The sequence below is a fragment of the Mus caroli genome, unplaced genomic scaffold (genome assembly GCF_978045245.1).
Source record: "Mus caroli unplaced genomic scaffold, Mus_caroli_1 scaffold_1, whole genome shotgun sequence".
In the NCBI taxonomy this organism is placed as follows: domain Eukaryota; kingdom Metazoa; phylum Chordata; class Mammalia; order Rodentia; family Muridae; genus Mus; species Mus caroli.
Genome location: NW_028227256.1, coordinates 86,474,015 through 86,488,947, shown reverse-complemented (window position 1 = coordinate 86,488,947; position 14,933 = coordinate 86,474,015). Strand labels below are relative to the sequence as shown.

The following is a 14,933-nucleotide window of genomic DNA, read 5'->3' as shown; positions in this document are numbered from 1 at the left end:
ATATGTATATATATGTATATATATACAGAAGTAACTTTATACAAACTGAGTAGGTTGTATTTATATATTTACAACTGTGTCTGTCATGTGTATAACAACAATTAAATAAAAAGAGACCATGAATATAAATTTAAGAGAATGCACAGAAGTGGGTATGTGTGAGGAACTGGATAGAAGAAAGGGAAGGGGGAAGTAGTATCATTACATTGTAATTAAATTAATTCTTAATTAATTTTAATTAATAAAAATTTTAAAATAAGAAAAATAATAATTTAAAATAGCTGCTCTGGTAGTGTTAGCATTTATGTCTCATCAGTTCTATTATTACTTTGTAACAAATTAGCACAGACTTAAAACAACACATTTGGGCGGGAGAGATGGCTCAGCGGTTAAGAGCACTGACTGTTCTTCCAGAGGTCCTGAGTTCAATTCCCAGCAACCACGTGGTAGCTTACAACCATCGGTTTTCTGCTTTCAGGCTTCTCAAAAGTGACATGAAAGCCTATAGTCTGGTCTGAGTGTCCAACTAGAGGAAACCCATGGACAAGCCTAGGCAGTTATTGGCAGAATTCAATTCCTTAAGGACTGCTGGGTTTAAGGTCTCCATCCTTCACTGGCTGTGGATAAACTCAGTTCCTTACTACCTAATCCATTCCTGAAGCTATGACAAAACGCCTTAGGTTGGGTAGTTTTAAAATCACACATAGTTATTTCCCCCATTTCTGAGGGTGAGGCTGAGAAGTCCAAGATGGAGATACGAGCAGAGGCAGATCTGGCGAGGGCTCTCTCTGCTTCCAGCATTGAACTTTGTTGTTGCATATCCATGCGGCATCAGAGGCAGAAGATACTGAAGCAGTGAACTCACTTCCCTCCAGGCCTTTTACAAGCACTACTTGTACCTGTGACCGCAGAGCTTAAGACCTAATCGCTTCCTAAGTCCATCCATTGCCTCTTTATACTTTTCCACTGAGGGTGGAATTTAAGGGGAATCTGGGAGACACACACTCTTTCAAACATAACCTTTGCTACATAGTTCTTTCTAGTGTGGCAACTTATTTCAAAGCATGCAGGCTGAGAGAACAACAAAGTCTGCTAGCAAGATAGAAGTAGCAATTTTCTTGACCTACTGGCAGGGGAAAAAACGAAAACTCCTGTAACTTTTTCCATCGAGTATTTGTTAGAAGCAAACCTAAGGTCTCATCCATGATCAAGAGAGAGAATAAATGAAATGTTTAGATGTTTGCTACAGGTTTGAATTAGCCTTCAGTTTTAACTGTTTGTTGGCTTGTTTGTTCTCAGAGACTCACATATTGTGACTGGCTTCAGATTCATTATGTAGCCAAGAATAAGCTTGAACTTCGGATTCTTTTGCTTCTATCTCTTAGCTAAGTGCTGAGATAATGTGCATATGCCACCGGTGATGCCCAGTGTATGAAGTTTTGTTTTTGTTTGTGTTTTGTTTTTGAGATAGGGACTCTCTCTATGTAGTCCTGGCTGTCCTGGAACTTGCTATGTAACCTACACTGGCTTTAAACTCAGAGATCCACTTGCCTCTGCCACCTAAATACTCTGTTTTAAGTGAGTTTCTTTTTTTAAGATTTATTTATTTTTATATATGAAAGTACATTGTCACCGTCTTCAGACACACCAGAAGAGGGCTTCAGATCCCATTACAGATGGTGGTGTGGCACTGTGTGGTTGCTGGAAATTGAACTCTGGAGCTCTGGAAGAGCAGTCAGAATTCTTAACCTCTGAGCCTCTGAGCCATCTCTCCAGCCCTTAAGTGAGTTTCTGATAGGCAGATTTTAAGTGGATCTTGCATTCTTTTATATAGTCCCCCAAGCCTCTTCCTTTTAATTTGGCATTTGTGTCATTTACATTTAATGTAATTTTGTCTAGATAAGCTCAAATTAAATCTTAAACCTATTCTTTCTTTATTCTCTGTTTCTTCTTCTTCTGCCTTCTTTATTAAGTAGTCTTCATTTTACATTCATTTTGGCATGCTATAATAAATACAAATTTGGTTGTTGTATTAGTAAGCAATATTGAGGGAATTTATTGTGATGGCTTACAGTCTGTAGTTCAGTTAGCCCAACAATGGGCAGCTGTGGCTGGAAAGTCCAAGAATTTAGTAGTTGCTCAGTCCCAGAAGACTTGTTTCCACTGGTCTTCTATAGAAGTAGGTTCTAACAAATGTGCTGGCAAGTAAGTTCAAGCAGTCAAAGAGTGAATCTTCCTTCTTCCAAAGTCCTTATGCAGGCCTCCAGCAGAAGGTGTGGCCCAGATTAAAGAAAGGTATGTACCACCATGCCTGGATCTGGGACTTGCTCTGTCCCAGGCTGATCTTGAACTCAGAGATCTCCTTGCCTCCAATCCTGGAATTAAAGTTGTATACTATATAACACCTTGCCTGGGTCTAAGCTTTTCATGGCCACTATGCCTGAAGATCTCCATGTCAAGATCCTGGTCAAAAAAGCCTGTGCCTTCCAGCCTTAAGGTCTGGATCACAGGTGTGCCCTCCAATTCTGGATTGTATTTCATCCAGATATAGTCAAGTTGATCACCAGGAATAACCATTACAGTTGGGTTATTGTAGTGATTCCTTTCGGGTTTTACCCTGTACATTACCTTATCTTAGTCTGACCTCAATTAATGCATACTATAAAAATCATATGACAGTATATGTCCATTTAACTCTTCTCATTATCTTACTATAGGTATCCTACGCTTTACTTACACATTTAAATCCCATAATGCATTGCTATTACCATTTAGCAGTTGATTATCTGCTAAATGTGTTGAAAGAATACACACAAAATAGATTTTACTTCTACTTATGGCACCCTTTGTTTTCACTGCTCTGTGGAAATCCAGGACTTCTTCTGTTATTATTTTCTTTTTGCTCTGAAGACTTTCCTCAATGGTTCTTCTGATGAGAGTCCACAGCTGGTGACTGTTCTCCGTGGTTGCTGTTTGAAAACCAGTTATTCCTTTTGAGTCTTTGAGAGACATCTTTGCAAGTAAGGAATTCTGAGCCAACAACTTGGTTTCTCTCCTTTCCCACTCTCTTGCATTCTTCTCTCTTCTTTCTTCCCCTCCACTCTGCCTCTCCTTCTTCTTCTACCTGCACATTAGACACAACACAGACCCACTCTCTTATAACCTGCCTTTCTTCACGAAGAAATCTGGCATCCTCTTGTCCATAGTTAGGAATTTTTATCACTCACTTTAAGTAGTTGGTAAGATACACTTGACAAATTTAGAAATGTGTTAACAAGTATGACTTCATATGTCTTCATAGACCCTTCCACCACTGTGACAAACATCTGACATAAACAACTCAGGGGAGGAAAGATTCATTTGGTCTCATAGTGCCAAAGGCTTTTGGTTCACAGTCGTTTGGGTCTGAGGTAAGGCATAGCAACCTCATGGCAACAGGAGCATGGTGGATAAGGCTACTCAACCCATTGGAGGCAGGATGGATTGCTCTTGGTTCCTCTCTTGGTTCCACACACACCCTCATTTTACGTCCACACTTACTGGATGGTTCTACTTACATTCAGGTTTTCCCATTGGCTGTATAATTGCTATCATTATTTATGGTGATTGAAACACTACTATTTCTTCATTCCCATTTAATTGGGCGGGGGGTTGTTTCCTCCATTACTCTACACATTTGTTGGTCATCTGTGACTTCTTGGTTGTGGAAATATTTTTTGTCGAGAACAAAACTCCCAAGAATAGCATGTTCTAGTGGAAACTATAACCTGTTCAATAATATTTCACATGTAGTGTTTACTATATCCCATATCTCCAAGGGCACATGTATATTATTTACTTGTGTCTTATTAAGAATTAAAGTTAAAGAGCACAAATGCAGCATGGTATCCTAGATTGGATCCTGGCGCAGAACACGGATATGAAATGGAAGAGCTAAATTCAGTCATCACATGGATATGAAATGGGAGAGCCAAATTCAGTCATCTCTTTCATTACTGTTAGTCTGTCAGAGTGTACCAATGTTAGTTTTCTAATGGTGATATGTGTTCCATAATAACACAAGAAGAGCTGGATAAGGGGTTCTGTGAGCTCTTTGCCCTGTCTCCACAACTCTTCTATGAATATGAAATTGTTGTTTAAAAAAAGAAGTTTCTTTTATGCTTCATTCATAACTAGTGCCTTTTACTAAGAACTAGAATGCAGGACTTACTCAGAGCACAAACTACTATGAGCCCTGACAGGGTCCCTTATAATAAGCCAACAGTTTGCATTTAGATCATAAGATGCAGAGATCTGGTGCCAACCAGTAGCACTGCACAGCTTATGCCCTAGACAGAAATTAGCTAGCTTCCTGGTTCTGGGTGCTTTTTAAGCATCACAGAAGTGTACGACATTGCTTTCTAAGGGCTCTGAACACAACTCAGGACATAATGGTATTAGTGTGTAAGATCCTTACACACACACACCTTCCTCTTGCTTCCTTCCCATCATTTACTCTTCCATTTCTCTCTGTGTAGACCTTTCCTTTGGCCACTTAATCTGGAAGACTTTCATCATTTAGATCCTTTTCATGGGGCCTGAGCAAGGCAGTTTAAGCTAAATAATAAATAAAGCAGAATTTTAGGCAGGACGATGAAAACAGCTGACTTAGAACCCCTCCAATGTCAACAATCAAGCTGAAAATGCTGGCAATTCCACTGAACACCTCTACAATAATGTAGCCCACTACCTTAAAGGATAAAAAGTTAATAGGTGTCAGAAGGGACTTGAGGGCGCAACCAGGCTTTTCTGCTCCAAAGAGTTCTTCTAAAGGCAGGACTCTGAGGAGGTCTGGCTCCAAGGAGTATAAACATTGTCACTTTGACAAAAAGAAAAAGAGCTACTTTCTCTGGGATCTTTAATACATAGTCAATTTTAGGTCATCCTTAGTGTGTTTTTTTTAACCTCACAGTAGCGAGAAGGTCGATGACCCACATACAGAGCCATTTGGTTTCCTCCGCCTTCTGACAATGCTCCTCATACCAAGGGACCCAGCTCTGCCCCATCCCCCGTCAGTCAGCAATTCTCCATGGGCACAGAACTTGAAAACCTTTGAGTCTCTGAGTTCTTGAGATTTAAAAAGAAAAAAAATTATCTGTGCTTCCTTCAGAGCGCAAGCTTCAGAATTCGGGATTCAGAACACGAGAGGGGATAGGAGATCTTTAATCTGGTGGCTGTTTGAAGAAAATTTTTTTTTCCAAAAAAGAAAAGTTTCAGTAAAGTTCCTCTGTTTCCTACCTTGCAGGCTGCATGCCAGCATCACCCTGTTTGTTATCAGAATACCCCACCCCATCCCGACCCTATTCTCACCCCCTCCCCCTCCCCCCCCCTTTTTTTTTGACTCTCAGCGATTAAAACCATCAATGGTTTCTGGAGTCCCTGACTCTTGTCCTTGGCCCCACCTTGATTGAAGCAAAGTCAAGAGGACTTGCTTCCTCCAGGAAATACATTAATAAGAAGCACACTGGCTCACTTTTTTTTGTTGTTCCAGGTGTGTCAGTACTAAGTGAAAGATAATTCATAAGACAAAATTGGACCTGTGAATGCAGCCAATTGAGGTGGGGGGCAGACATCATTGAAGGGAATCATTAGGCAAATCTGCTCCAGTTCTAGCCCTGCAGGTGGGACTATCTGAGCAGAGGGAAATGGCATGCAGGCATCCCTTGGTATCCATGCAGGGTTAGTGCCAGGGTATGCATGGGTGCCCAGACTCTGAAGATGCTAAATAAAGTCTGATATATGAAAAGGCCTCAAATTTTAATGGAAGCCACGTACATCCTCCAGGGTATTTTAAATCACCACTAGATTCTTAGAATGTCTACGGCAATGCAAGTGTGGTGTAAACCATTAGTGTGATGTATTGTTTAGAGACTATGGTGAGGGAAAATCTGCACGTGCTCAGGACAGAGGAGATCTGCACATGCGCGGGACAGGTGTAATTTTTATTCAAATATTTGCAAGCCACAATTGTTTCAGTCTATGTCTGTGGAACCTACACATGGAGGAGCAACTGCCCTGCCGTCTCTAAAGCTTAATAACAAGCAAGCAAAGCTTTTCTGCTCAGGACTTTATCAGGGTCAGACTCCTAACCCAACACCAAAAGCCTCTACCGAGCGGCAGGGGCCTTACCCAGTTTGTGGGCACCCGTACAGAATCCCAGTGGGCAGTAAGCAGCCCGCCCCTGTGCCCATCAACTAGACAGGAAGTAAGTCTCAGTCAACATGAATGTAAGGCATCTTAGTAATATTCCAAAAAGTGGGCTCAAGGTACCCCACTCGGTGATTTGTTTGGAGATCTCTGTCGTTCCTGAGTACTCGCCCTCGTGGCCCTGACAACACGACCATGCCCAGTCTAAAGATTAGGAAACTGATGCACAGAGGGGCCAATGCTGTGCCATGGTGGTGACACCAGGGACACTGGCAGAGCCAGGACCCAAAGACAGACAAGCGTGTGCAGGCAGCGCTGAAAGGTCACCTCTCCAAATCCTGCCTGTGTCCCAAAGTAATTCCACTCGGCGCCATCATTAATATCCAATCCTGTTGCACCCCAGGCTCAGCCTGAGCTGCCCTAAGGGCGCCACCAGCAGGGGTCCTCAGTTTTCTGCTTCTCCCTATATTTGTTTGTTTTGTTTTGTTGGTTTTTTGTAGTTGTTAGGTTTTTGTTGGCGGTGGTTTGGAGGTTTGGGATTTTTGGTTTCTGCTTGGGGGGTTTGTTGTTGTTTATTTGGTTGGTTGGTTTTGTTTTTGTTTTTTGTTGTTTTTGGTTTTGGGTGTTTTGTTTTGTTTTGTTTTGTTTTTCCGAGGCAAGGGTTCTCCGTGTAATCCTGGTTGTTCTAGAACTTACTCTGTAGACCAAACTGGCTTGAACTTAGAGAAGATCGACCTGCCTCTGTCTCCCGAGTGCTGGGATTAAAGGTGTAGGCCACCACTGACCGGCTTGTTTGTTTTCTGTTGCTGCAATAAAATGCTGACCAAAACCAATTTGAGGAGGGATAGGTTTACTTAGCTTAAAGATCACAGTCCATCGCTGAAGGAATCGGGGCAGGAACTCAAGGCAGGAACTAAAGCAGAGACTACGGAGGAACACTGCTCATTGGTTTTCTCTCATAGCTTTCTGATACAACCGAGGACTAGCCCAGATTGGCCCCGCCCACAGCGGAGTGGGCCCTCCCACGTCAATCATTGAACAAGAAAATGCTCCCATAGGCTTGCCTACAAGCCAAACTGATGGAGGGTTTTCTCAGTTGAGAATCTTCCTTCCCTGATTATTCTCTCTAGTTTGTGTCAAGTTGGCAAAACTAAGCAGTCAACTTACCGCGTAGCGTCTTATTACCTAGAAACCAGAGCAAATCAAAGCTCGTCCCTCTAGACCAAAGCCCAGGGAGAGGCTTCATAAAGCATCCTGGTTGCCAAGGAAATGCAACTTAAAACTGCAATGGAATAGTTTCCATTTCATGCTGATTATAATTCAAAACAAACAAAACCCTGGCTGTTGTGTGAAACACTACAATTTCTTTAGAAAACTGCCATTTTCTTATAACATTAAATATGGAACCACCCATTATCCACTTCTAGGGCTCTAGCTAAGGAAAATGAGGACACATATCTGCAGGAAGATATTTACACAAATGATCACAGCAGTTCTCTTTAGAATAATCAGAGAGCCGAGACACCCAACACATGTGAACACTAACAGAAGGCTGTATTTAAAATATGGGCTGCCTGTGCAATTGATTATGACCCCATAGCAAAAATAAGAGCTGTTTACTTTGTACACAAAGCGACGTGGGTGCAAATACAGGTGCAAAACCATGACAGAACCTCAGAAAGATAAAAGTAGACATTGAGAGAAATCAGATCAGCAGCAGGGATGGCTGAGTGGTCCTTGGGAGCTTGGAGATGGTGTGTTTGGCGTAGACCGACTGATTATTTGAGTGCATTCTTTTGTCAAAGTCCACTCAGGTGCAACCTTAGGACCTATGTGTTTCCCTGCGTGAGTTTACTTCAAAAGTGTTCAGTCGAGCCGGGCGTGGTGGCGCACGCCTTTAATCCCAGCACTCGGGAGGCAGAGGCAGGCGGATTTCTGAGTTCGAGGCCAGCCTGGTCTACAGAGTGAGTTCCAGGACAGCCAAGGCTACACAGAGAAACCCTGCCTCGAAAAACCAAAAAAAAAAAAAAAAAGTGTTCAGTCTTGTTTCGATATCAGCTCTCCACCCTGCCACTTTTCTCTCCTCTCACTCTGATGCCTTTGGCTCTCCTCTTTATCCAGAGTACTAGGATCAGGGGAGGAGCAGGAGAGGGGAGAGAGGGGGGAGAGGGGAGAGGGAGAGATGCTGTTTCTCTTTTTTGGAAGAAAGGACACTAGAGAGGTTTCTAGGCGGTCAGATAATACCTGGTGGCCCACGTGCAGTGTCTTAGTCAGGGTTTCTATTACTGCACTAAACATTAGCACCAAGAAGCAAGTGGTGGAGAAAAGGGTTTATTCAGCTTACACTTCCATGTTGTTGTTCATCATCAAAGGAAGTCAGGATTGGAACTCAAGCAGGTCAGGAAGCAGGAGCTGATGCAGAAGCCATGGAGGGATGCTCCTTACTGGCTTGCTTCCCCTGGCTTGCTCAACCTGCTCTCTTATAGAACCCAGGACTACCAGCCCAGGGATGGTGCTACCCACAATGCCCAACCCCCCATCACTAATTGAGAAAATGCCCACAGCTGTATCTCATGGAGGCATTTCCTCAACTGAAGCTCCTTTCTCTGTGATAACTTCAGCAATCTGTGTCAATTTGACACACAAAACCAGCCAGTACATGCAGTAAAATGAAGAACCAAATTGTTTTTCATTCAATTATGTCTCCATTTGCCAAGGTACCGGGGTCCGTGTACAATCTAGGGGACAGTTGGCCCCAAATATCACCATCCACTGCAATCATCCAATACAGGGAAAAAAATGAAACAGTAGCCATTGCTCCGAGAGAGACGAAGGTTGTTGTTGCTTCCTCTGCCCTGAAGGCTCTGTCCACTGACCTCAGCCTTTTCTACTGTGAACCTCTGTGCATCCCCAGAGGACGGGACGGAGAGGAAAGTGAACAGGGTGAGGTGGTAAGTTTCCAGAGAGGACCCTGGGCAGAGAAAAAAAAGGTGAAACTGCTCTTCTATTGATCTCGGGGGTGTGGCTTCCGGTCCTTCACGCCAGGCTGGCTCAGGAATCAGCCAATGGGAAGGACCCTTTCTCTACCGCATGGCTACATTTCCCTCTCCCGTCCTCCTTGGGATCTCTCCCCGAGGCTGGAACACACACAGCTTCCAGGCAGTGCTTAAGCTTCGGCTACTCTTCCCCCAGGGCTCTGCCCGCAGCCCAGTTTTTACAGTGCTCACCCACTTCAAGAAGGGGCCACAGCCATAACTAGGATCCCATTTGACCAGCTCCTAAGACCCACCACCCTCCTGGACACGGTGGTTATCATGAAGCCACTTCTGCATGTCCAGGGAGGCCTTGTGGCAATTGTGCTAAACGGCAGGAATGCGAGTAACGTCCAAGGACTCAAGGGGCATCCAGAAGGAGTTGCCCATAAACAGTATTACTGCCAAAGTACTCCAAAGCAATGTCTGTCTGCCCTTATCTCCAGCAAAAGGTGACATTTTTATCATGAATTTAGTCTTGGTAACTCTTCCCTCCCACCCCCACCCCTACCCCCCACCCACCCCCCCACCCACCACCCACCCCCGTTATCCCGCTGCTTGTCAGGCATTGTGGACAGGCATTGTGGAATCTCTGTATCCATGGTGACTGACATTCACACTCAAGCATCCTGCATTGACTATCTTGTCCCCTGTGCCTGTGCTTTGGACCACTGCTCACACCGGGCAGCTGACTGGGCGCCACATCCCAGGGAGAATGAGTCCACCTCAGAGGGTTGATGAGGACTGAGAATCAGCCCCTGTGCCTGTCCCACAGCTAGAGCCCACAGGGCAGGCTACCCTTCCCCATGCCCAGGACTCCTACAATGTCCTGTACCAAGAAACACATTGCAGCATGTCTCCAAAGAGCATGTGTTTTTGAATGAATTAATTCATCAATTAATTTTTTATTGAAAATAAGTTTTTTAATCACACAATATGTTCTGATCATGGTTTCCCCTTCCCTATCTCCTCCCAGATCCTCTCCACACCTCCTGACCCAAATCCATGCGCTCTCACTCTCTCTCTCTCTCTCAACAAACAAACAAGAATAGAATAAAAACAAACAGAAAAGAAAAAATAAAGAAAATAAAAAGCATGAGAAGCACACACAGGCAGAGACACATGCCCACAGAGAAAACCCATAAAAACACAAAATCAGGGGGACTGGAGAGATGGCACAGCAATTAAGAGCACTGACTGCTCTTCCAGAGGTCCTGAGTTCAATTCCCAGCAACCACATGGTGGCTTACAACCATCAGATGCCCTCTTCTGTCTGGTATGTCTGAATACAGCTACAATGTACTTATAAGCATAAAATAAATAATTATTTAAACACACAAAATCAGAAACTGTAGCATATAAACAGAGGACCAGTAAAGTGAAAAAATCTCCCAAAACACTGTTGCATTCATTTTGAGTTGGCCACCTGCTGCTGAAGGTAGAGCCTATCCTTAAGCGTAGCTTCTATGCCCAGGAAGGCTCCATTGTAGAAAACTAAGTTTTCCTTTGCATGAAGCTATCAGTTTGAGATGGCTCCTTGCCTAGAGATGAATGCTCATGACCAGTTCTCAGTGTTGGGACCCCATCTGGCTTGGACCTGTGCAGTCTCTGTGCCCGCTGTCACAGTCTCGAGTTCACGGGTTGTCAGTCCTGTTGAATATGGAAGGCACTGTTTCCTTGGTGTCTTCTATCCCAACAGACTCAACAGTCTTTCTGCCTCCTCTTTAGAAAAGCTCCCTGAGGCCTGAGGGGAGAGGCTTACTAGAGGCATCCTATTCAGGACTCTGTGCTCCAAGGTCTCTCACTCTCTGCACATTGTCCAACTCTGCTCTCTGTATCTGCTCCCATCTGCTGCAGGAGGAAGCGTCTCTGATGATGGCTGAGCCATCATCCTCTTATTGGCATAAGAGAATGTCATTAGGAGTCACTTGTTGCTATATTTCTTTAGTAGAATAATAATAGTATTTGGTTTTCCCCAAGGTCCAAGTCTCAGGTTCTTAGGGGAAGGAGGATGGGGTGGTTGCAGAGGAGAAACCAGAAAGGGGGATAACATTTGAAATGTAAATAAATAAAATAACCAATAAAAAATAAAAATAAAGAAATTTAAAAGTCTCGGGTTCTTGGCCACCTTGAGCAGTATCAGGCATGAAATCCATCAATTAATTATGTTTTAAAAGCTTAGTGTTCAGGAGAGATAGATCAGTGGGAGAAATGTCCCCCCCAAGCACCAGGGCCTAAGTTAGGACCACCATCACCCATATAAAAGTCAGATATAGTGTCATGTGCCTGTAACCTCAGTGTGAGGCTCTACCTCAGAAATGAGTAGATCCCCACAGCTCACTGGACAGACAACCCAGACAATGGGCGAGATCCCCCTTTAGTGAGACCCTGTCTCAAAATATAAGTGATAGAGGGAAAGTGGGGTGACACCTCCAGTGTCATTCTTCCTCCAACAAGGCTCCATCCACCTCCTAAAACTCTCACAATGTCCCCCAAACAACCCCACCAACCAGGGACCAGTGGTCAAATACAGGAACCTGTGGGGGACATTTTTCCGTTGGCTTTTACTTTATGCATGTGGGTGTTTTGTCTATGTATGATGTTTGTACCTGGTACCTGAGGAGGACAGAAGAGAGCATCAGATTCCCCCAGAACTGGAGTTACAGATGTTTTGAGCTGCCATGTAGATGCAATTAAACCCAGGTCTTCCAGAATTGCAGCCAGCACTCTTGACCACTGAGCCATCTCTCCAGCTGGGTAGTTTCCACAGAAAACACCACAACCCCAGATGTGGAGTGGAAACGCTAGGTTGATTAAGACACCGTTTAGTCCTGGGGTAGAATACAGAAAGGGCTTCATTTGTTTCTCTACCATCCTCCACAGTCCTCTAGTCTCCTCGACTGCTCACAATTACCGTCTGTTGTATTTGCCTTTCCCAGACCCCTGCTTCTATCAGAGGCCTCCAGGGAAACTTTGAAAGTGTTCTGGAAGCTTGGAAAGAAGGGTCATTCTTACGATCCAGCTGTTGCTGTGGCTGGTGGGGGTTGGTTCTGTGGTTAATGGCGTCGGCTGTTCTTATACCAAACTGTTACTCCATCCTGTCTTAGCAATTTTGAAAATATAAGTGAGTGAGAAGAAATCAAAGCCCCTCGTGAGCACAGTGCCCTACTGTGCTGGGTGTAACTTGGGTAACCCCACTTTGCCCAGGCTCTCCTCAAATATATTCTTAACTGGTGGCTTTTTAAAGCAGTACTGTTTTCATTTTGTAAACGGATGGTTCCATGCATCCATGGGACAGATCTCTGTGTGTCATTGCCTAGACTACCACGCCTTCATTTTTAATGACTGCCTGACCTGGGCAGAGAGAGACGTGCCCCCATCAATTTGCCCTGTGGTTTTTCTCTCCAGCCTGTGATTCTGCATCTTCATCCACTGCCCAGCATTAGAAAGTACCAAGGGTTAGCCTATGAAAGCTCTTCATTAAAACAGAAAGGCTGGACATTTGCCACCATCCAGACTGAGAGCCAGTGTCCCCATCTTGTCCCCTATACAGCAAACAGCAGCTGACATTAGCCCATCGGACCAAGGGCTCTTCCAAGAGGCTTCCTTTGAGGCTGTGCTGCCTTAAAAAAAATTGAAGAAAATGTTTATAATGTTTGCAAGGCTTGGTGACAAAATGAGCAGAGCCCTTGATTTCTAACCTCCCACTGCACTGTTCAAAATTCCTCCTAGAGATCCAGGCAGGAAGCAAAGCAAATAGCTCTGATTGTAAAATTTGCATCCTTTCTTGGCTGGGTACCTTCTTCCCAAAGGATGCTTCACATCACGCTGTAGTTGTTTGTAAAGATCTTTCACCCAAGACAGACCACTTCTCATGATACTGCTGATGTGGAGGCAAGAGAAACACAAAGGGAGAATTAAAAATACTGAGAGTCCCTAGGAAGAAATAGAAATGCATTTCAGGCAGCGGTTGTCAGTCCCCAAACCCTCGATGGATGAGCTGGATCAGAGCCCCAGTTAAGTAAATAATAGGGCAAACAGCAGCAATGCAGGAGAGAGCTGAAAGATGGTCGTTAGCGAGAGGCATTTGTTCAACAGGCTTTTAGGGAATACAGATAATGAGCTAGGCGCAGCACTACACCCGACAGTCAGACACATTTTTTTTCACACTCAAGAAACCAACAGTTTTAAGATGAGAGACAAAGATGCCAGCATTCTTTGGAAATGCAGTGATACAGGTTTGAGGTGAGTGTCCTGCTTGATCGTGTACACACAAAGCAACAGGCAATACAACCCTTCAGCCTGGTGCTGTGGGGAAGGCGTCCCAGAGGAAGAGGAAAGGAAGATAGGAAGTTGGTGGCCATGCCAGTGAGTCCCTGGGGAAAGTACATACGCAGGCGTGAGGGCACACAACTGTGGGATGATCTAGGGTCTATCCTTGAACAGAGAGAACTGAAACCCAGCAGGAGGAGCTTTGGCAAGGGACGCTGTTGATACCCAGTGAAACTGGACTAGGTGACACCGGTGTCCCGGGGGAAAAGGGCGGGGCCCTAACAGGCGTGGATCCACCAACTCACCACACCACAGAGATCCTTTCTGGGTTGCATGAAGCTTGGTAAACTGACAAATTAGGAGACCAGAACATTTTAGGATGGGGGGGGGGGCAAAAGGCAATGACAGTGGGAATGATGAGAAGAGGGTGTCCAAGTGACTGTCACTGGCCAGGCTAGTCAGTCACAGTGGGGAAGGAAGGAAGAGGATAAAGATAAAGGGCAGCAATAGAGCCTCTCCTGAGGATGCCAAGATGACTGGAAGGGGCAGACATAGGGGAAACAAAGGGAGCAAATGTTCCTGCCCTGGCAGCCACTGGAACGGGTGCTCCTATTGGAGACAGCAAGAAAAAAAACACTCTTGGTAAACTCCAGAGTGGACGGAAAGGGGTGGGGGCCAACAGATGCTGGTGAGCCATGATAGTCAGTCAGAGTGCTGGAATATCTAAAGAGGGCACTAACCAAGGTCACTGGGTGTGGGTAACAATGAAGGGAAAAGGCTAGAAGGATGGGAGGGATGAAGGGGTGCAGATGCGGAGCTGTGTCATGATCCAGGTGGGTCAGCTGAGATCACAGCCAGGCTCCGGAGAGGGTCCTCCTCCGCCAGCAGAGTTCAGAGCGGCCAAGTGGAGAGGAACAGGTAACCAAAGATGGGGATGGCCATCCTCTCCTAAATAGGAAAGTGAGGACAGGGCAGTTACCACAGCACTGTCTGAGGAAGAGAAGTCAAAAAGGAAGGAGAAAGTCAAGGAACCAAGGACCCAAGTCCTCAGGGCTCACTGGGGCGGAGAAGTTAACCTGAGCGCTGGTAAGGCAGGCTGCAGGAGTGTATAAAGACAGTACTATCCAGAGAGAGGGTAGGGGTCTGGATCAGAGCCCCCAGGAAACAAGCTGGGAGCACTGGAAGAGGGAGGGTCTGTGTCTACCCCCCCCCTTGGGTTGGCTTCCTGCCAGGGGGCTGGGCTGCCAGATCCAACAGGGTCCAACAGTCACCAGGAAAGGTGAGATGTCTGGAGTGCTCTCAGGCGACAGGAGAACCGCTAAGGAAGCTGCTCTCCTGGGAGATGCGAGGTGTCTGGAGTCAAAGGCAGTCTTGAATCCAGTTGGTGAGCCTAGAAGCAGCAGACTCTATCCTCCTGGGAGAAGATGGGGTTTGGGGAGATGC

The 14,933-nt window shown here is 45.1% G+C and overlaps 1 protein-coding gene across 2 annotated transcripts in view; it reads left to right on the top strand.

Annotated features, from left to right (window-relative positions):
* Asb18 (ankyrin repeat and SOCS box containing 18) overlaps window positions 1-14,933 on the top strand; it is a 63,375-nt gene that overhangs the window by 30,091 nt on the left and 18,351 nt on the right. The window lies entirely within an intron of this gene.